Genomic DNA, 22,678 nt, shown 5'->3' with positions numbered 1-22,678 from the left:
ATGCTGGAGATTGCATGATAGAATTCTACAACACCAATGATTTGTTCATTTCAAATACCTTTTAAAACAGTATTAAGAAACAACTGTATACATGGACCCACCAGATGGAACACATAGAAATCAAACTGACTACATCTGTGGAAAGAGATAGTGGAAAAGCTCCATATCATCTGCCAAAACAAGGTCAGGGGTGGATTGTGGAACAGGCCATCAATGTTTGTGTGCAGATTCACAATGAAGCTGAAGAAAATGAAAACAAATACACGAGACACAAAATATGTCCTTGAATATATCCCACCTGAATTTAGATATCATCTGAAGAACAGATTTGATACATTTAGACACTAAAGACCAAAGACACTAAAGACACTAAAGACCAATGAAATCAAGAACATCATAAATGAAGAAAACAAAAAATCAATAATAAGACAAGAAAAAAGGAAAAGATCAAAATGGATGTCAGAAGAGACTCTGAAACTTGTTCTCCACTGTAGAGATGCTAAAGCAAATGGAAGAAATGAGGAGGTACAAGAGCTGAACAGAAAATTTCAAAGATCAGCTCGATAAGACAAAGTCAACTATTACAGCGGAATGTGCAAAGATCTGGAGTCAGAAAACCAAAAGGGAAGAACACACTCAACATTTCTCAAGCTGGGGGAACTGAAGAAAAAATTCAAGCCTCGACTTTTATTATTGAAGGCTCCTCTGGGCAAATTATTGAATGATGGAGAAAGCATCAAGAGAAGATAGAAGAAATACACAGAGTCACTGTACCAAAAGGAAATGTTTGATGTTCAACCATTTCAAGAGGTAAGATATGATCAAGAGTCAATGATACTGAAGGAAGAAGTCCAAAGTGCATTGAAAGAATTGGCAAAGAACAAGGCACCAGGAATTGACAGAATACAGATTGAAATCTTTCAAGAAAGTGAGGCGGCACTGGAGGCACTCACTCATCTATACCAAGAAATTTGGAAGACAACTATCTGGCCAACTGATTGCAAGAGATCCATGTTTGTGCCCATTCCACAGAGAGGTGACCCAACAGAATGCGGGAATCAGGCGACAATATCTTTTATATCCCAAGTGAGTAAAATTTTATTAGCGGTAATACAGAAATGGCTGCAACCATACATTGACAGAGAACTTCCAGGGGTTCAAGCCAGATTCAGAAGAGGACGTGGAGGGAGGGATATCATTGCTGATGTCAGATGGATCTTGGCTGAAAGCAGAGAATACCAGAAAGATGTTTACCTGTCCCTTATTGACTACACAAAGGCCTCTGATTGTGTGGATCATGACAAGCTATGGACAACACTGTGAAGTATGAGTATTTTGTACCACTTAATGATACTCATGAGTAATCTGCACATGGACTAAAAAGCAGTTGTTTGAACAGAACATGGGAACTCTGAATGGTTTAAATTTAGGAAAGGTGTGAGACAGGGTTGTGTTCTTTTACATACTTATTCAACCTGTATGCTGAGCAAATAATCTGAAAAGCTGGGTTATATGAAGAAAAACGTGGCATCAGGATTGGAGGAAGACTCATTAACAATCTGCAATATGCAGATTGTTTGCTTGCTAAAAGTGAAGAGGACTCAAAATACTTACTGATGAAGATCAAAGAGCACAGCCTTTGGTATAGATTGCATCTCAATGTAAAGAAAGAAAAATCTTCACCACTGGACCAATAAACATTTTTATCAACAGAGAAAAGATTGAAGTTGTCAAAGACTGCATTTTTCTTGGATCAACTATCAATACTCATGGAAGCAGCAGCCAAGAAATCAAACGATGTGCATTAGGCAAATCTGCTGCACAAGACCTTTTTAAAGTATTGAAGAGCAAAGATATCAGCTTGAGGACTAAGGTACACCTGACCCAAGCCATGGTATTTTCAGTAATTTCATATGCTTATGAAAGTTAGACAGCGAATAAGGAAGATCGTAGAAGAACTGATACATCTGAGTCATGGTTTTGTGGAATATTTAAAGTGCCATGGCCTGCCAAGGGAACCAACAGATCTGTGCTGGTAGAAGTGCAGCCAGAGTGCACCTTTGAGGCCAGTATGGCCAGACTTCGTCTCTCATACTTCAGACATATTTTCAGGAGGGACCAGTCACTGAAAGGACATGTTATGTTTGGTAAGGTGGAGAGTCAGAGAAAAAGAGGAAGACCCCCAGTGAGATGGATTGGCAATGTGGCAGCATCATTGGGTTCAAGCGTGGCAACAATTGTGAGGTTGGTCCAGGACCTGGCAGTGTTTCATTCTGTTGTGCATAGGGTTGCTATGAGTTAGTATCTACTTGATAGCACCTAACAACAACAACTAATGATTGCATAGCATTGGACAAACCATTGAGAATTAAGATCCAGCCAAGTTGTCACGTAACCTTAAACATCACAGCCAAGATTACTCTTGTGTCAGCATTTGATATCGCCAAATGTAAATTACTGATCCACAAAATTGTTGGATAGATTTTTTCTATTGTAGTAAATTTGAAACATTGAACAAATGGTAAGTGTGGGGTAGATACAACTGACATTCAGAAATGTTATATAAAATAAAATAATTCCTTCTCTATCTTTGTTCTGGCTTGTTGTTGTTGTTGTTAAGTGCCATGAAGTTGGTTCTGACTCATAGTGACCTTGTATAAGAGCAGATGGTAGATTTGAAGTTTTAACTAGTCTAGTACATATCTTACAGCATCTTACATATCTTACTAGGACTTCATAAAGGGGGAAAAATTAAACTAAAAATTCAGCTTATTCTATGCTAGAAGCTTTACATTATTTTTAAAAGAATCTTGCCATGGGCTTATATTCATTCTTGATTATTACATATCTCTTCCCATCTTTTATATGGGTTTAAAGAATATTACTGACAGCTCATTTGATTAATAAATGTTTTTGAGTAAAATAATTTTATAAAGGAATACTCTTTTGGCAATGGAAATTCACACTTCTTTAGTACTTAGTGCTCCTGACTTGAAATATACAGCAAGCTGTGATTTTCAAATTTTTATTAAAACAGGAATAGCAAAATATACTTAGTAGCCCTGAGTATTTGCTAGCAGTTTTAAATGGAGTTAATTCACATCAATAAAATTCATGACAAAGATTTTCAAATATGCGGACTCCTTGAATGTGTTATACTAAAACCATACATATCAAATTTAATATGAGGCAAACATAAAAGGCTTAAGAGTAAACATTTATGAGTTTTTTCATGCAATACATTGACATAATTCACTGGCTAAAATTCAATGCACTTGGGATTTTAATTTTCCCACTGTCAAGTTTCTTAATCTTAAAATGCTAGAGAAGATATCTCCCCTCAGATGAAAAAACTATATACATTGGGCCTTCAAAAAGTTTGTGGAAAATGTGTATGATGATGAAATACTAAGGATGGAACTCGGAATTTTTTTGCACTAAAATAAACTTGCACTAATTTAAGTTTTTATTTGTATTTTTCCATGAACTTTTTGGAGTTCCTTCTGATTAAGGGATGTGAAGACATTAGAGATTGTAATGGTAGAACTCTTCCCTTCCCTATGGGGACCTGGAGTTAATTCCTGACCTTCTATTCATTGTTCCTTCTATCTGGTTACCACAGTCTGTCAGTGGAGGCTTGAGTGTTGCTATAATAAAGAGAGCAGAGCTTCCAGAATAAGATGGACTACTAAGAACAGCCTATAAATCTACTTCCTGAAAATCAGTCCCTGAAAGCCCCATGAATCGCAATGGCCTCAGTAGATCATAGGAATGGTGCAGGACTGGGCCACATTTCACTCAATCGTGCATAAGTCACCATAAGTCTAGGGCTGAATCTATGGCAGTCAACAACAGCAAACATACACGTTCAGGGATGATAATGGAATTGGATAGTCAATTACTAACAAATAACTAAAGAGAAAACCATTAGGAATGGGTGGTTTTGATGTTTGCATTATGATTCCCCACAGAGGACATATCCAATGAGATCAACTCTGTGTAAAACAGCTCTTGAGACCAATAGATGGTTGGAAGTATTCTTCTTATTGAAAGAGCAGCAAATCACTAATTCTATCTCCATGTTTTCTGTGAGTATTTTAGGTAAGTAAAAGCTAAGGATGGGAGTGTGGTGACTTTGTAGGCTAAACACTGCACTACGAACCACAAGGTTGGAGGTTTGAGAAAGATGAGACTTTCTGTTCCCGAAAAGATGCACAGCCTCAGAAACCCCATACAGGATCATTAGGAGTTGTAAGTGACTTGGTAGCACTTAACAACAACAACAGAAGTTAAGGTTATTGAGGTTTCTTCAGAATCAATCAACCATTCAATCAACTACCACAGCCTGATTGACTAGCACTGGTAAGACAGGATACCTGTTCTTTGAAAACTTAATTTCACTGTGCCATTTGACACAAATAAAACCTTCTCCTGGTTCTTTTCTTATTCTTATTTCTTCTCAATTTCCTTCATTGACTTTTTCTTTCCTGCAACATTTTTAAACGTGGTGTTGATATGGAAGATGAGTCATGAGTTCTCTTAACCTCACCATGTCCCCGGGCAGTAATGTGCTTTCTAGCCATCACCATGACAGCCTTCTTTATCACCACCAAGATTCATCCTGAAGCCCTGTAACGTAACACAAGTTTCTGGACCTTTCCACTTAGATGTTCCATAGACACCAGGAGCTTAGCATATTTAAAACAGACTTGCATTCTCCTGTTACATTTTGACATCACCAGTCATGTAAGCTGGACATCTCTTCCAAGCCCTGTATGTTCTTCCTTCTAAAAATTCTTAAATTTTTATTCCCTCTTTTACACCTTCAATGCCATTGCCTTAGGTTAAAGAAAGCTAACATACACTGTATGATTCCTATCAGTAACTAAAATCACCTGGGAAGATTCTTGAAAATTCTACATCCTATACCAAACTTTGGGGATCATAGTTTGAAGCCCTGTTAGTGCAGTAGATTATGAGTTGGGCTGCTAACTGTAATGTCAGCAATTTAACTCTGCCAGCTGTTTCGTGAGATAAAAATGAGCTTTTCTTGCTTCCATAAATATTTACAACTTCAGAAACTCTATATAGGGTCACTATGAGTCGGAAATGATTCAACGGCACATAGCTACCACCACCGACTTTACATAACTTCCCCAGATGATACTAAGAGGGTTCCAAATCTGGTAATACTATACTAGGCACGTCAACTATGTTATATCAATTAATCCTGACAGAAATCCTACAAGGCAGATCCTTTTATATCCATTTATAAAACAAAAATCCCAGGCTCAGAGTAATTTAAGTAATTTTGCTGTGAGTAAACAGTTACTGTTTTGAATTGAAGGAAACCTAGTAGTATTGTAGGATAAGCATTGGGCTGCTAACCACAAAATCTGCAGTTCAAACCTGCCAGTAGCATAGCAGGAGAAAGATGAGGCTTTCTGCTCCCATAAATATTTATAGCTTCTGAAACCCTATACAGGGTTGCTATGAGTTGGAATCTACCTGATGGTAGAAGGTTTGGTTTGGTTGATTATGGATTGAACTGAGTCCTTCCAAAGTATGTGTTGGAATCCTAACTTCTATGCCTGTGGATGTAACCCTTGAGAATGGGGTTTACTTTGTAATGTTAATGAGGACATATTAGTGTCATGTCAGAGTACTAAAACTAATCACTTCTGAGTAATAAAAAGAGCATATTAGAAAGAGAAGAGGTACTATAGTAGAAAAATATTTAAGCAAGTGTTTGGTTGCTGTAAAAATATGATGCTATCAGGCTTCATCTAATTTCAGGAGGAAAGAGAGAATCAAAAGCATTAGCATCAGCCAGAAGTGAATTCCTATGATGTGGGGGTCAGACATGCCTCCACTTTCCAATCTTTTGACCAATTCTGACACCAGCCATCCCTCCTGCAGCAATCTTTACTTCTCAGCTGGGTTTAATCATTTGCTGCTATGGCCATGCAGAACTCAAAGAAATTCTCAAGATTATATAATCTATTTGGGAAGTTGTTGTTAAGCACTGTTGAGTTGGATCCAACACATAATGGCCCTATATAGGGTTTTCGGAGGCTGTAAGTCTTTTGTAGACAGCATATTGATGGATTTTGTTTTCTTATCCATTCTGCCACTCTCCATCTCTTAACAGGTGCATTTGATCCATTTACATTTAGTGTAATTATCAATAGGTATGGATTAATTGCTGCCATTATGTTTTTTTTTGTGCGCGTGTGTGGTGTTGCTGTTTTCTTTGTTCTGTGTGTCTTCCTTTGTTGAGTTGATGCTTTTTGTGTTCGTTCTTGTGAGTTTTCTCATAGTTTTAATGTTTCCATGTTCTTCTTGGATTTTCATTCTCTTGGTATGTTGTGAAGTGTTAATTTTCTTTGAGGTTACCTTGTTGTTGTCAGGTGCCATCGAGTCGGAACCGACTCATAGTGACCCCATGCACAGCAGAATGAAACAATGTCCGATCCTGGGTCAACCTCACTACCGCTGCCACGCTTGAGTCCATCAATGATGACACCTGGCTGATCCATCTCGTTAGGGGTTTTCCTCTTTTTCTCTGACCCTCCACCTTACCCAGCATGACATCCTTCTCCAGCGACTGTTTCCTCCGGACAATATGTCCAAAGTATGAGAGACGAAGCTTAGCCATCCTGGCCTCCAAGGAGCACTCTGGCTGCACTTCTTCCAAAACAGATCTATTGGGTTTTTTGGCAGTCCAAGGCACTTTCAGTATTCTCCTCCAACACCACAACTCAAAGGCATCAATTCTTCTACGATCTTCCTTATTCACTGTCCAGCTTTCGCATCCATATGAGGCTACTGAAAACACCATGGCCTGGGTCAGGCGCACCTTAGTCCTCAAGCTGACATCTCTGCTCTTCAATACTTTAAAAAGTTCCTGTGCAGCAGATTTGCCCAATGCAATACGTCGTCTGATCTCTTGACTGCTGCTTCCGCGAGTGTTGATAGTTGATCCAAGAAGAATGAGTTTACCTTATAGTCCATTAACTTTTCTCTCCATTTAGTGCAGTCTATTTTATCCTGTCATTTACCTGACCGTCTCACCATCTGGATCTCTGTTCCTACGTGTTTACCTTCTTTCACAATGTAAATGTTTTGATCATAGACTGACCTCTCAGATTCTCTGAATTTGTTCTTACGGTTTTGTTCTGTTCTCGACTCTTCCTTCTGTCTATTGAATTCTGGGAAGTGCTGCCACATATGTCAATCTCTGGTTGTTGTCTGTTCTTGTTGGTTCTCAGTCCATAGAACTCCCTTTAGGATGTTTTGTAGCGCAGGTTTGGCTTTGGAAAAATCCTTTAGTTTCTGTTTATCTTGGGATGTTTTGATTACACCGTCATATTTGATTGATAGCTTTGCTGGATAAAGGATTCTTGGTTGACAATTTTCTTCTTTGCTGGATAAAGGATTCTTGGTTGCCATATTTGGTTGATAGCTCTGCTGGATAAAGGATTCTTGGTTGGCATTATGTGTCGGAACCAACTCAACAGTGCTTAACAACAACTTACCAAATAGATTATATATGGTTTTATATATGTCTCCCTATTGCCTTTTTGCTTTCATGGTTTCTGCTGAGAGATCCAAGCTTAATCTGACTTGCTTGCTTTTGTATGTGACACTTCTGTTTTCCCTAACTTCTTTCAGCAGTGTTTCCTTATGTTTGATTTTGGAGAGCTTGATTATGATATGTGTTGGTGATTTTCTTTTGGGGTCTGTCCTTCCTGGGGTCCAGTGAGCTTCTTGAATGTTTATTGTTACACTTTTCAGGATGCTAGAGAAATTTTCTTCCAGCAGTTCTTCAACTATTTCCTGTATGGACTTGTGTAATTCTTCTTGTTCTGGAATGCCAATAATTCTTAAGTTATTCTTCTTCCTGTTGTTCAACAAGAATCTTAGACCTTCTTCAGACTTTTTTATCCTTTTTTTCTGTTTGCTCTTCTATCTTAGTGGTATTAAGAGATTTGTGTTCCAGCTCACTGGTTCTGCCTTCCATCTCGTCTATTCTACTCCTCTGCCCTTTCAGAGTGTTCTCTATCTCTGATATTTTGTTATTGATTGTTTGGACCCCTTTCTGTAGGTGTTGAATTGTTTCCAACGCTGTATCTATCTTATTTGATTGTTCCTGTAGCGCTTTCCTGACTTCTTCCTTATTTTTCTTAACTCCATTGTATAGTGTTTTGAAACATTTAGTAATCATTTTTCTGAATTCCTTCTCAGGCATTTCCAAGCCTGCCCTCCTTCCAGAATGGAGTTCAGGTCTACCTCTAAGTCATTTGTCTCAGACATTTTAGCTTGTTTCTGGACATGTGCTGATATGGTTATCTGATTTTGCTTCTTGGACATGTTTAGTGTTTATCTGCAGCCTTAATACTTCATTGAGTTTGTGTTTTGGTAATTTTTATGCTTTCTGATTGATTCCAAGTAGATGTTATCAGGATATGGGCTTCTCTTCACTCTTCTTAATGCTTAACTCAGAGTAACTTTCATATGTGTTGTCTGCCTCCCTGGTATATGGCAGTTGGTATTGGTTCTTGCCTGGGTTTTGGTGTTTTATAGAGTGTGACTGTAGCTTGACTATATGGCAGCAGTTGCTGTCTCTTCTTGGGTAATATAGGGAGAGAAAGAGTCCCCCAAAGGTAAAAGGGGGAGCATAAAACAGCAGAACAGCACCAGCAAAAAAAAAAAAAAAAAGAAAGAAACCAGCAAAAAAAGCCCCACCAAAACAACAACAACAAAATTAAAAAACTAGACTGAATACGGTAGTCTATAATTGCAGAAAAGGGAGAGGAGGGAGAGAAGAAGAAGAAGAAAAACTCTGTAGCCTAATATGATATGACTTTAATGTCCTCTCTTCAGCTTCTTGCCATCAAAGCTACCTGAGAGATTTCAAGATGCCACTGTTGGTTGTTATTCTATACCTCAGGATTTAATTTAATGTTTGGCCTGTTTTGTTTTTATACTCTCTTTCCCTCTCTATACCCCTGTCCTGGCCTTTCCCATATTTTAAAAAACAAAAAAAAACAGTTCAGGGCCTGCTCTTGGGCTGAGTATCTGTGCGCATGTGTGGCAGAAGAACCCATCAGTGGTGAGGGTGGGGATGTCCACTCGCTCAGGCACCCCCCACTCTAGTCACTAGAATGGAGGTGCACAAACAGTAGTGGGGAGAGGGGGAAATGAACAGATACCAAAAGAAAAGAAAAGAAAAGAAAATCAGAACAAAGCAAAACCGACAAAGTGTATTGTCCACCTTTGCTCCGAGGTTCCCGCGGCATCTTTCCATGGTGCGTCTGCTCCCCCGCTCAGTCTTGCTGCTTGGTCTTGCCATTTGGTCTCGCCCAAGTTGTTGGCTCTGGGCCACCAAGCGTGGCAGATTCAAAAGTATGTGATTTCTTACTTTTGCTATAAGTTCCACTAGCTATAAGATTTCAAACTTTTTAAATATTCCTATCGCTGTGGTTCCAAGTTTTGGAGCTCTGCCCTGGATCTGCTTTGCCTGGTATTCTGTGGTATTGCTGACAGTGCACTTCAGTGCACCTCTACCCTAGCCGCCATCAAACCCCACCCTAGGAGGCTGTAAGTCTTTGCAGCAGTAGAATGCTTCATCTTTCTCTCGTGGGGTGGCTGGTAGGCTTGAACTGCAAACCTCTTAGCTCCTTCTTGGCTGTGCCAGTTGCTGGTACTTGCTCTCAGCCCTAGTTCCTGCTCAGGTCTGCCCACTCTCCTGCTTGGGCAAATGTTAGAAAGTTTTTGGCTTTAGCCAACCACAGCCATTTGTTTTCTCATGATACTGCCATCTGTGTTCGGTTTTCTGAGTCTAGGAGGCTCTCATTGTAGGGATTATGTGTCCAAAGGTCACACCTGTTCCCAGTTCTTCTCCTTTTAAAGTTTTCATTATGAATTAAGGTTTACAGAATAGATGATCAGTTTTTCATTTCAGTGATTGCAATCCCCTTCCAGCAGTTCTTCAACTATTTCCTCTGTGGACTTGTGTGATTCTTCTTGTTCTGGAATGCCAATAATTCTTAAGTTATTCCTCTTCATTTATCCTACTTCTTCCCTGTGATTCTAGTTCCCAAACCATCATCCTTCCCAACCCTTCTAAACTTTAGTAAATTTTGATCTTGACTTGTTAACTATTCTATGGTGAGTATACTTTGTTGTCTCCTCCCATATCTACCACTTAGCTGAAAATTAAGTCACAGGAGTAAGTTCTGTTCTAAAGCTGAAGCTCTGACCAAGGGTCATAGCCTGGGGTTCCTCCAGTCTCTTTCTGACCAGTAAGCCCGGTGTCTTCTTAAAAAATAATTTTGAGTTTGTTTGACATTTTCTCCCACTTTGTTCAGGACCTTCTATCTAATGTGATCCCTTTCAGAATAGTTAGTAGTGGCAGCTGGGTACCATTTAGTTCTTCTAGCCTCAGGGTTGTAGAGATTGATGTTCATGTGTTTCATTAGTTCCAAGTGTCTTAAAATTTTATCACTCTTCTTCCTCTGCACAGGGACAGACTAATAGTTACACTTATATGGTGACTCATGCCCAGCTCTTCTTCTTGATGGTAATGAAGACTGCCCCCTCAGCCTCTGGGATTGGTCCTTTTTAAGCCTGGTAGGATGGCTAAACTGACCAATCCCTTGAGAAGTCACAGGCACCTCAATTTCATAGCTCAGCCAATCCTGGTAAGAATTTTACACATCTTATTTTCATTCCCACTCAATCATTTCATGGGAGTTAAAAACCATGGCAAGAAAGGCCATATAAAAGCAATTTACTGACCCACAGAGGCTAATTGAAAGGTCGGTGATTCAAACTCACCCACTGCTCTATGAGGAAAAACAGAGCTGTTGATCTTCTCCCATGATGGCTACAGCCTTGAAAATCCTACAGGGCAGTTCTACTCTGTCCTACAGGGTGCTATGGACAGTTGACTGGACAGCACACAAAACAACAACAGACACAAATGCAAGCACAAATTAGGGAAGATAGATGCCATGCAAGGATGATTAAGAACCAAGGAATGCCCAAGGCTACAGACAAGGAAAGAATCAATGTGGATGAGATCCTAATTTAAACTTTGAGAACCATGAGAAAAATACATTTCTGGCCTTCACAACCACCCACTTGTGGCATTTCTGTTGCAGCAGTAGTGGGAAACTCAGTTGTTGTTGTTAAGTGCTGTCCAGTCAGTTTGGACTCACTTGACCCTGTATGGGGTCTCTGTTAACAGCCGATCTTGTTGTCAGCAGTCCAGTGCTCATCCTACAGTGTCATACCAGGAAAGTAAGACAGCTACTAAAGAAATAAACAATGAAACTGAGATACGAGTTCATCAGAATACAAATCTGTGCTCTCTGTATTACGTCCAAGTCATCTCTTAAACTTTCTAAATTCCCAGTTCCTAACTCCTGGTGTGGCACTGTGGGCTAATGCATCAGAATGCAAAAGTCATTTGAACTGCAAGGTTGGTGGTTCAAGCTCACCAGCTGCTCTTTGGCAACTCTATACAGGGTTGCTATGGGTTGGAATTGACTTGATGGCACTTAATAACTCCATCCACTTAGCCGGTAGTCCCTACACTTTAAACTGCATAAATTATGAGAGGAGTTGTTTTTATTTTGTTTTTTAAAATACATGTTACTGAGTGAAACTTACAGCAATTCTGATTCTACAGATTTAGAGTCACATCTAGGACTCTGCATTTAAACAAGCAACTAAGACTATGCTTTGAGGAAAGAATTCTGCTTACTTCATCATCCAAATTATTATTAACATTCTTCCCTGAAAAGCACACCGAACCATGTCCATTTTCTTATTTAGCTGTTATTGGCTCCTAGTTACTTATAATATGAAGTCCCACCTTCTAAGCCCCATGATAGGTAGGGTCTTCAGGTTGTGGTTACAGTTTTATCGCCTCATCTCTCTCTTCTCCTTCACTAGTCATCCTCTCTCCAATCCTACTGAAGTTAATGCTCACACTTCTTTGACAAAAGCATGCCTTTTCACAAATTCCAGCTTTTGCATATGCTGTGACTCTCATGTAGGAAACCTTGGTTTGTTTAAATCCAATAGCCTGCCTCATCCATCCTCCAGAGTTAGTTGCTCCTTCCTGTGATTCTTTAACACTAAGGACTTCCCTCCATCTTAGTATATGTGTGTGTGTGTGTGTGTGTAGACTTATTATGTTGTTGAGAATACACACAGCAGAACATACACCAGTTCAGCAGTTTCTACACATATAAATTAGTGCATTGATTCCATCCTTTGAGCTACGCGATCATTCTCATTCTCCTTTTTGGAGTTGTCCTCCATCATTAACATAAATTTACTGGCCACAAGTGGGTGGCTTTAAAAATCAGAAATGTATTTTTCTCATAGCTCTCAAAGTTCAAATTAGGATATTGTCCATGTTGAGTTCTTCCTTGTCTGTTGCCTTGGGCATTCCTTGGTTCTTAGTGATCCTTACATGGCATCTGTCTTCCCTAATTTGGGCTTGAATTTGTGTCTGTGATTGTTGTTGTTGTGTGCTAGCCAGTCAGCTATGACTCATAGCATCTTACAGGACAAAGTATAACTGCCCTATAGTGTTTCCAAGGCTGTAATCCTGGTATGGCACTGTAGGATAAGCACTCGACTTCAAGGTCAATTGAACCATATTATCGGCAGTTCAAACTCACCAACTGCTTGTTGGAAATCCTATATATGAAATCCTATACATAAAAGTGGAATCATTTTGTACCAGGGAAATCATAATAAAATCCTGTGCAGGTTGCTATGGGCCGGAGCCAGCTCTATGGAACTTAACAACAACAATCTTTACGGGAGCAGATCAGCAGCTTGTATTCCCCTCTGCAGAGCAGCTGGTGAGTTTGAATCACTGGCCTTTTGATTAGCAGCTATGGTGTAGTGAATTGATTTTATATGGCCCTTATTTTATCTTTTGAGTTGCTATTGTCAATTTGATCCAATATTTGTTGTTGTTTAGTGCCATCGAGTCAGTTCCAACCCATAGCAACCCTGTGTAGGGTGTTTGAAGAGCAGCTGCTAAACTTGAACCAGTTACCTTGCAGTCAAACCAACTTTGCCATCCAGCACATTAACCCACAGCACCACACTAGGACTCCTTGATCCAATATAGATCTTAAAAGATCAATCTGAAGTGCACTTGTTTCTTCACTCACTCATCTTACATATTCTTGGTGTTAGAGAGTGGTGGCTGGTGGTTGTGTGCTATTGAGTCAGTTCAGACTCATAGCAACCCTGTATAGTGTTTCTGATGTTATAAATCTTCATAGGAACAAAAGGCTTCATCTTTCTCCCGTGGAGTAGCTGGTAGATTTGAACTGCTGACCTTGCACTTAGCAGCCTAACCTATAACCCACTATGTTACCTTACCAGAAGCTGGTGAAAATTCTTACTCATAGCTTCAGCCTCTAGCACAATCCTTCAGCCTCTAGCACAACAACAAATGTTGTTATTGCTGTGAAGTATTGTCGAGTTGGTTCCAACTCAGTGACCATGTATAGGGTTTCCAAGGAGCAGCTAGTTGATTTGAACTGCCAACCTTGTAATTTAGCAGTTCAGTGCTTTTACTACAGTGCCACATCAGGACGGGCTCTTATTAAATGATGACTCAATGAAGAATTAAATCAGTCAACTGAAGTTTGATGAATTATCCTAAAATGCTTTAGATTTATATGAATGTTAATGAGGTTTATTATCAACTATCTCAATCTTTTGGTATGTCATAAATTCATATATATTTCCTAGGGGACGAAAGGATTCTGGAGGTCGTCTTATATGATCTTATTTCACAAATGGGAAAATATAAACTTGAAAGAATTAAACTTTCCAAAGTTTAATCAGTTACTTAAGTAAAGACTGAAAGCTTTGGTTTCCTTGGCCCAGTTCTCCTCACTCACCCACACTGCTGCTTTTTTCTTTAATATTCTTTTGTTAAACAGGAATTAATCATTATTTCAGCACCCCTTATCTGAGGCTCTGAGCAGATATAATATCTCAGTGTTGCATTTCTTCATTCCAAGTACTTGAACATAAGCACTTTCTGAGATACAGAAATGAAAATATTAAGATATGGCTTCTGTCCCAACAAGCTTAGAACCTAGAAGAAAAGACAGGCATGCTGTACAGAGATTTAAATGTGGTATATCCTTTGACATCAGCAAAAAACCCTGTATTATATGACATCCTGAGTGCTAAACATGGAATGAACATTTTGTGACAAATGGCATTGCTTCTTTTTTGCTGAAATTGTTATATGGACTAATGTGTCAAGTTAGGAAAAAATAACAATAAAGCACACACTTCAGAAGTCTTGTCCTGAGTCAACTGTTATGAAAACATGCAAACAATGTGCCCTTCTGAAGGGGACCTTTTAATGTTCTCTGACTCTATGGGAGAATGAAAATTAAGCCCTGTAAGAGCATATTATTTATGTCTGAACCTGGAAAAAAGCCACAGCACACATGACACTATTTAGCCATTACATTTCTGGGTTAATTTGAACATATGTTGAGCCTGCCACAGATCATTTAAAATACGCAGCTTTCATTAATCCTCTATCCCAGACCAAAGTCCAACTCATTCATCTAAGTATATTTTAAGACATAGATGACATCTCATGCTAACACTGTTGTAACTAGGTTGCCCTTTGACCAATATTCCCAATACATTGAAACTAGGGTGGTGGTGGTGGGAGAAATCTTCTTCTTAGTTATGGATGCTAAAAGCACAGAAGGAAAGACAACCAACTCAAAATAAGCCTTGACAGCTTCATGAAAAAGGAAGACAGAAGAATTGATGCATTTGTACTTTGTTGTTGGTAAGGAATCTTGAAAATAATCAGTATTAGAAGAAATGCAATTAGAATGTTCCTTAGAAGCAAGAATGGCAAGATTTCTACATCTTACTTTGGGCAAGTCATCAGAAAGGATCAATCATTAGAAAAGGACGTCTTGATTGTTAACAAAATGAGGGAAACTCTCAGTGAGATGATGTATTGGCAACACAGCTACAACAATGGGCTCAAGAATCTAAAAGACCAGGAAGGTAACACAGTACCAGGCAGTATTTTGTTCTGTTGTACATAAGGTCACTATGAGTCAGAGCAGACTTAACAACTAAGGACAACAGCCTATCAGTTTACTATTATTTGTTGTTGTTAAGTGCCATCGAGTCAGTTCTGACCCATAGCGACCCTGTATAGGGTTTCTGGAGATCAGCTAGTGAGCTTGAGGTTCAAATCAATTTTGCAGTCAAGGGCATTATCCTATAGCATACCAGGACTTTGTTTACTATTATGTTGTTGCTGTTAAGTGTTGCCGAGTCAGTTGCGACCCTGTATAGGGTTTCCGAGGAGCAGTTGGTGAGCTTGAACCACTGACCTTGTAGTTTAAATGGCTTTGCAGTCTGGCACATTAGCCCACAGTGCCACACCAGGACTCTGTTAACTATTATGTTGTTGTTGTTGTTGTTAAGTGCCGTCGAGTCGGTTCCGACCCATAGCAACCCTGTACAGGGTTTCCGAGGGTGTAAATCTTTACGGGAGTAGAAAGCCTCATCTTTCTCCCGCGGAGCAGCTGGTAGTTTAGAACCGCTAACCTTAAGGTTCACAGCCCGATTCGTAACCACTACGCTAGACTGTGTTAAACTTAGAAGTGCTTGTAGTTCACAATTCTAATGAGAATTTTCAACTACTTAGGATATTAATTTTGTCAAATGAGCTTCCTGTAGAAAATGGTTAAGCTGCTAAGGAAAAAAAAAAAAAAAAATCTGGCGTTCAACACTAGATAACAAGTATCAGAAGCTGTGGGGTCTGAACCCGAAACAGTATACTCACAGAGCCCATAGTGGTTAGGGGAAATCTCCTGCAGGAGGGGCTGCCTCCTATGAAACCTGAGATGAAGACAAGAAGGAAGGGGTGCCTAGCAGAGGAAGCAATGGCTACAAAAGCACAGAGGCCTGGGACAACTTGGCGCTTGTAATGCCCAGGAAGAAATGTGATCTGACTAGGGCATAGAACCATCATCCATCTGTCTGTCTATGCCTTATTGCTGTCCTGCTGGAAGCTATGCCACCACTATTTCAAATACTGCCAGGTCACCCTTGGTGGATAAGTTTCAATGGAGCTTTCAGACTAAGACACACTAGGAAGAAGGCCTTGCAATTTACTTCCAGAAATGAGGCAATGAAAATCTTGTGGCTCAAACAGAAGGTTGTACCACTCACTTATTTTGGACAAGTCATCTGTTGGGATTAGTCACTAGAGGACATCTTATTTGGTGAAGGAGAGAGCCAAAGAGGGTGAGGGAGACTCTTGCTGAGATGGATTGGCATAGTAGACACAACAATAGATTTGAACCCACTGGAGAATATGAAGCAGACCCAGAAGCAGGCAATGCTTGGTTCTGCTGTATAATAGGTCACCATAAATCGGGGTACTTTATGGCAGCTATCTACCTGTCTAGATAGATAACTACCTAGAGCATAAAATGGAGGTTGTAGGGAGAGGAGTTGTCAAGAGATGAAGTTTTCAGGTAGACAAGGGGGAGATGGTAGGCAAGGACTTTGAAACTTACATGTATAAAACTTTCTGTGTACAAAGCAGAATTCCCCCAGGATCTCAAAGAAAGTTCGTCTCTACGTCACAGGTGAAAAGACAATTGACCCAATCCTTCAGATCAATTTTGGCTGAAAACTGCAGTGCAAGGATTTGTAGCTTAAAGATTTGTAATAGTCAGGAATAGATTTTTTGGGGGGCGGGGGAGGTGTGAAGTAATGAAATCAATAGAGAAGTTTCAACAATCAGAAATACGTCCACTGAAAAAGTACCTCTCTTTTTCATGGCTGTGGTGAATTTATGGGAGAAGCAAGTTAAGGTCATAGCACAGTGATCTCCAAGAAGAAGAAGGAAGGGCAGTAGGATCTGGATCTGGTTAGAGGGAGTCTTTCTAAGTGAGGAAAATCAAGGCTGCCATGAACTTGATGTTGGTGTTATAGGATAAACACTAGACTGCAAACCACAAGGTCAATGGTTCAAACACACAAGCTGTTCCTTGGAAATTCTGTACAGAGTCATTATGAGTCGGAACTGACTCCATGGCATTTACAAACAACATGTACTGGGATCAAGTATTAACCAGGGAAGCTTTGTGTGGGACTCCAGAGTCCACATGTTCTGTAGGCATTATTTCTGGGGCACAAGATACAGATACTTAGTGTATGTCAAAACATTTTCATCTAAATGCCACTTACCATTCATGTCCATCCCAACTCAACAGGTTTAGGAGATGAAAATGGTCTGCATCAACAGCTGAGGCTAAAGGATAGGTGGATGCACATGGGCCTAGGGAAAATAAAGGCCAGGTGTGCACTGGAGGGAGCATGGCGATACCAACTCAGCCCGACAATAGACAGTGTGCATGACCTGTACAGCACGACTCCCTCTATCCCTCTGGGCAGCCTCATCAGAGCAGCCTAGCTTCACCTGCAAAGCAGACTAATCAGCTTTGGAGTCCTGCTTGACCACTTACTAGGTGATCCAATTTACTGAATAGACTATTTAATTCTTAAAAAAAGATCTTTTTATTTGTAAAATAGGGGTAATACCTGCCTTCTTGTAAGGAATGAGGTAACATTAGGATCTTTTATTGTTGGTGTTAAGTGTCATTGAGTTGGTTCAGACTCATAGCAACCCAAAGCACAACAGAATGAAACACTGCCTGGTCCTGCGCCATCCTCACAATCTTTGTTATGCTTGAGTCCATTGCTGCTGCCACTGTGCTAATCCATCTCACTGGGGGGGTCTTCCTCTTTTTTGATGACTCTCCACTTTACCAAGTATGATGTTGTTCTCCAGGGACAGGTCCCTCATGATAACGTGTCCAAAATATGAGAGATGAAGTCTCACCATTCTGGCTTCTAAGGAGCATTTTGACTGTACTTCTTCCAATATAGAGTTGTTTGTCCTTCTGGCAGTCCATGGTATTTTCAATATTCTTCTCCAACATGACTATTCAAATGCATCAATTCTTCTACAGTCTTCCTTATTGTTGTCCAACTTTTACATGCATATGAGGCTACTGAAAATACCATGGCTTGGGTCAGACACACCTTAGTCCTCAAACTGACTTTTTGCTCCTGTGCAGCAGATGGGAGACAAGCACTGTGTTAAGCCCTTCCCGTCTCTGTTTGCAAGCCTCTCTCCTATAATAAACTTTTGCTCATATGGTAAAAATAAAATGAAATAAAGAGGTCTTGTTCAGCAGATTTATCTAATGCAATATGTCATTCCATTTCGTGGCTACTGCTTTCATAAGTGTTGATTGTGGGTTCAAGCAAAAGTTGTCTTTGACAACTTCCATCTCTTCTTCATTTAGCATGTTATTTATTAGTCCTGTTGTGAGGAGTTTTGTTTTCTTTACATTGACAGTCTTACGTGTGTTACTGCTAAGTGCCATCAAGTTGTTTATGATTCATGGTGACCCTGTATAAGGTTTCCAGGCCTTGAATCTTTGTGGGAGCAGGAAGCCTCATCTTTCTCCTACATCCAGTGCTTATCTTATGGAACCACTGTGCTCCCTGAGGATCATATTTGTTGTTAATGGTCATTGAGTTGGTTCTGACTCATTGCAACATGTATAGGGTTTCCAAGGAGAAGCAGGTGGGTTTGAACTGCCAACCTTGTGATTAGGAGTCCAGTGCTGATCCTACAATGCCATACCATGTTTGTTGATATGTTGTTGTTGTTAGGTCAGTTCTGACTCATCACGACCCTATGTAGGGTTTCCAAGGAGCAGCTGGTGGTTTTGAACTTCCTTGTGATTCACATATCAGGGCTGATCCTACAGCGCCACAAGGATTATATCGTTGCTGGCATATTCACAATGCACACAATAATATCATATATTATCTAAAATGTGGTCATTTATAAACATATAGAGACCTAGTTTCAGATCCTTTTTGTGGTAAGAACTGACTACCAGACAAGCATGGAGACTATACAATGTAATAATCAAGTGGAAATATAATAAATGATTATACCTTCAGTTATTACTAAATGACTTCATTGAAATTGCATGCCAAAGACAATAACACAACTGGATCTGCACATATGTAACTAGATACAAAATATCTCAGCCTGCAATCATTTCAAAAGGGCACTCAGAATAAAGTACGTTAGTTATAACTAAGGCTAGACCCAGATGACATAGTAAATGTCACATTATTGAAGGAAAAAAAATCATACTGAGTTGACCTTACAGATGCACAAATGATCATTCTCAATGTCTGAAAGCTAAGCACATTAATAATTACCTGTGCATATCTCCTACATTTTAAGATTTCTAATTTAGTTGAAATAAAAAGCTCAAAAGTCTCATTTTTCCTCTAATAAATGAGATTTTCTGTGTGATATCATTTATTTTACTATAATTATTATTGTTGTTATTATTTTGATCTCAGATATTTTACTATGTTCTATTTGATGCTTTCTTTATCAAACCATGTTGTTGTTGTTAAGTGCCATCTAGTTGGTTGCGACCCTGTATAGGGTTTCCTAGGACCATCTGGTGAGCATGAGTCACTGATCTTGCAGTTCAAACAGCTTTGCAGGCTGGCGCATTAACCCACCATACTTCTCCGAAAAATACTGTGCAAAGGATGTTGTTATGGATTGAATTACTGCCCTCAGCCCACAAATATGTGTCCCAAATCCTAAACTCCATACCTGGGGATATAATCTCATTTGGAAATGAAGTCTTCTTGAGTATGCCAATGATGTCATATCACTGCAGGGTGTGTCTTAACCAATAACATTTTACATATAAAAAGGTATAAAAGGCAGACTGGACACAGATGCAAGGAAGCAAAGATGCCACACTGTTTGAAGATGGACAAGGAACTGAAAAGTAACAAAGACCTTGCTCCCAGAGCTGATGGAGAACGTCTGTCCCTGAATTCAAACATTCAGCCTCCTAAACTGTGAGAAAATAAATTTATATTTGTTAAAGCCACTAGTTGTGTTGTTTGCTACAGCAGTACTAAGAAAATGAAAACAGACTCCTCAAACCCAAAACCCACTACCACTGAGCCGAATCTGACTCACAGTGATCTTGTAGGACAGAGTCAACTGCTCCTTAGGGTTTCTGAAATGGATTCTTTATAGAAGCCTCATCTTTCTCCCGTGCAGCTGCTGGTGGGGCTGACCCACTGACCTTATAGTTAGCGGCCTAACGCTTAACTACTATGCTACTGGCGCTCAGCACAAATTTTTTTTAGCCTTACTCATTTTCCAGAGGTAATAATACTACAAATTTTGAGGACAGAGTTTCCAAGCTTTTGGCACCAACCTCAAGTCTGAAGACTCCTAAAGCCATCTTTGGGTTCAATAATTAACTAAGAATCAGAACTCACTGAAAGCTCAATGTTACTGTTTATTACAGGGAAAGGATACAGATTAAAATTAGTCAAAGGGAAAGATGGGCAGCATTGCCAGGCAAAGATGCTCATCGAGCCTCAGCATTGAGGTTTTAACTAACTCTCCGTTATGTAGGCTGGATGATTTCAGTCTCCAGATCACCTGATGAGTGAGAGGGAGTAAATCACCCACAGCTGTAAATCATGGAGTAAATCACCAGCACCATATCACTTTGGGCAAATTGATTGCAAAAGACCTCTTTAAAGTGTTCAGAAGGAAAGATGGCTCTTTGAGGATTTAGGAGCACCTGACCTAAACTGTAGGAGAAATGAAGTCTTGATATATGCTGCAACATGAATGGATCTTAAAGGCACTATGGTTAGTGAAATAAGTCAATCAGAAAAGGACAACAAATATTGTATGACCTCACTTATAGAAAAGGCAAATATATATGGTGGTGGTGGATATATAGAGACCAAAGTTTATTACTCGTCAGCAGGAAAGAGAGGGAAGGGGAAAGAGCTTGGCTAATGGTGATGGGGGAGTCCTGGGGTGGTGCTGTGGGTTAATGCACTGGATTGCAAAGTCAGTTTGAACCACAGGGTTGGCAGCTCAAGCTCACCAGCCACTCCTCAGAAATGCTACACAGGGTCCCCATGGATCAGAACCGACTTGATGGCACTTAACAACAACAACAATGGTGATGGGGAAAATCTCATTGATTTAGGGTTGTATAGCAAATTATTTACATTGCTGGCAACAAGTTAACACCTGTAAGAAGCTGAATTGACAAAACGTGTATGATAGGTTTGTTTACAATAATGACAAAAAGAAAAGGGTAGCTGCTAAGACTGCTTTGGTTCAACCATTCAACCAAACACCTCATGGGATTTGGTTCCTTGCTTTGGAGATTTAGGGCATGGTCTCATGGCACTTCCCAGTTAATTGGCCTAATAATGGTGCTTCTGTTCTATCTTCTAGTTTGTTGCATATCCAAGGCATAAGTGGTCTCTGTTCACCTGGAGGAAGAAGGAGTAGAAGCAGGATATGGAAGGAATGGGGGACTAATTGACTCCATGAACAACTTCCTCCTTTTTATGAAGCCTCATTGTGAGGCCAGATGGTGCCTGGCTGCCATTATTGAACATTTTGATCACAGATCTTATAGAGGAATCCTGATCAAAAGATGAAAAATGCAGAACAGAATTCTAAATTCTCATGGACTCCAGACTTTCTGGAACCATGAAGCCTGGATGAACCTCTGAAACCTGAAATAATCTTTAAATTAAAGACATCTCTTAAAACCAAACAATTTTAGCTTAACTGGTACACAATGTCTTGCCTTGAACATTATGCTCTTTAAAGAACTAACTATGGAATCAAACTGACAACAGCAACTCAAAAGATTAGACAGAAACCTGGGGGTGGGTGGGTGTTAGTGAGTTTATGTTAACTTGGGAGGAAAAGGAGGGTGAGGAAGGTTGCCCAATTCAAAGCATGTGAGCAATGTCATTAAGTCATACACAAAGAAATCATTGAATTGATTTTGCTGTGTGTATTTTCAGCAACATAAAATTTGGAAAAGAAAACCCTATGGAGTGCAGCTCCACTCTGACAAAGTCTGAACTGACTTGAAGGCAACTGCTTTTGCTTTTAATAATCCAATGACTGCATATGCCACCTTTTGTTTATCCATTTGTCTTTTGGGTTGGACTTCTGGATTATTTCCATCTTTTCATTGTTGTCATTGATACTGCAATGAGCTTTGGTGCATATGTATCTCTTTCAGCTCCCACTTTCAAACTTGCTTTTTTAAAAAACAGATTCCCAAGCACAGTTCCCTCTTTGGCACAAAAGGGACAAATCTCCCATCACAGGATAGTCTGAGAATCCGTGGAGGCACGGAGCTCAGTCAGCTCCCTCACCATTCTCAGGAACCAGTCTAGTCCACAGGAAAACTTCCACCTAGGTTGGGAGACCCCAGCTTCTGGAGAGCCCAGATGCTTGGAGGAGAGAGATGAATATGTTTGAGTGTTACAGGAGAGTTGTTGTTGTTGTTGTCAGGTGCCATGTAGTCGGAACTGACTCATAGCGACCCCATGCACAGCAGAACGAAACAATGTTCGATCTTGGGCCAACCTCACTACCGCTGCCACACTTGAGTCCATCAATGATGCCACCTGGCCGATCCATCTCATTGGGGGTCTTCCTCTTTTT

This window comes from Chrysochloris asiatica, unplaced genomic scaffold (assembly GCF_000296735.1).
Source record: "Chrysochloris asiatica unplaced genomic scaffold, ChrAsi1.0 scaffold00161, whole genome shotgun sequence".
Lineage (NCBI taxonomy): Eukaryota > Metazoa > Chordata > Mammalia > Afrosoricida > Chrysochloridae > Chrysochloris > Chrysochloris asiatica.
Note: the sequence above shows the minus strand (reverse complement) of the source record.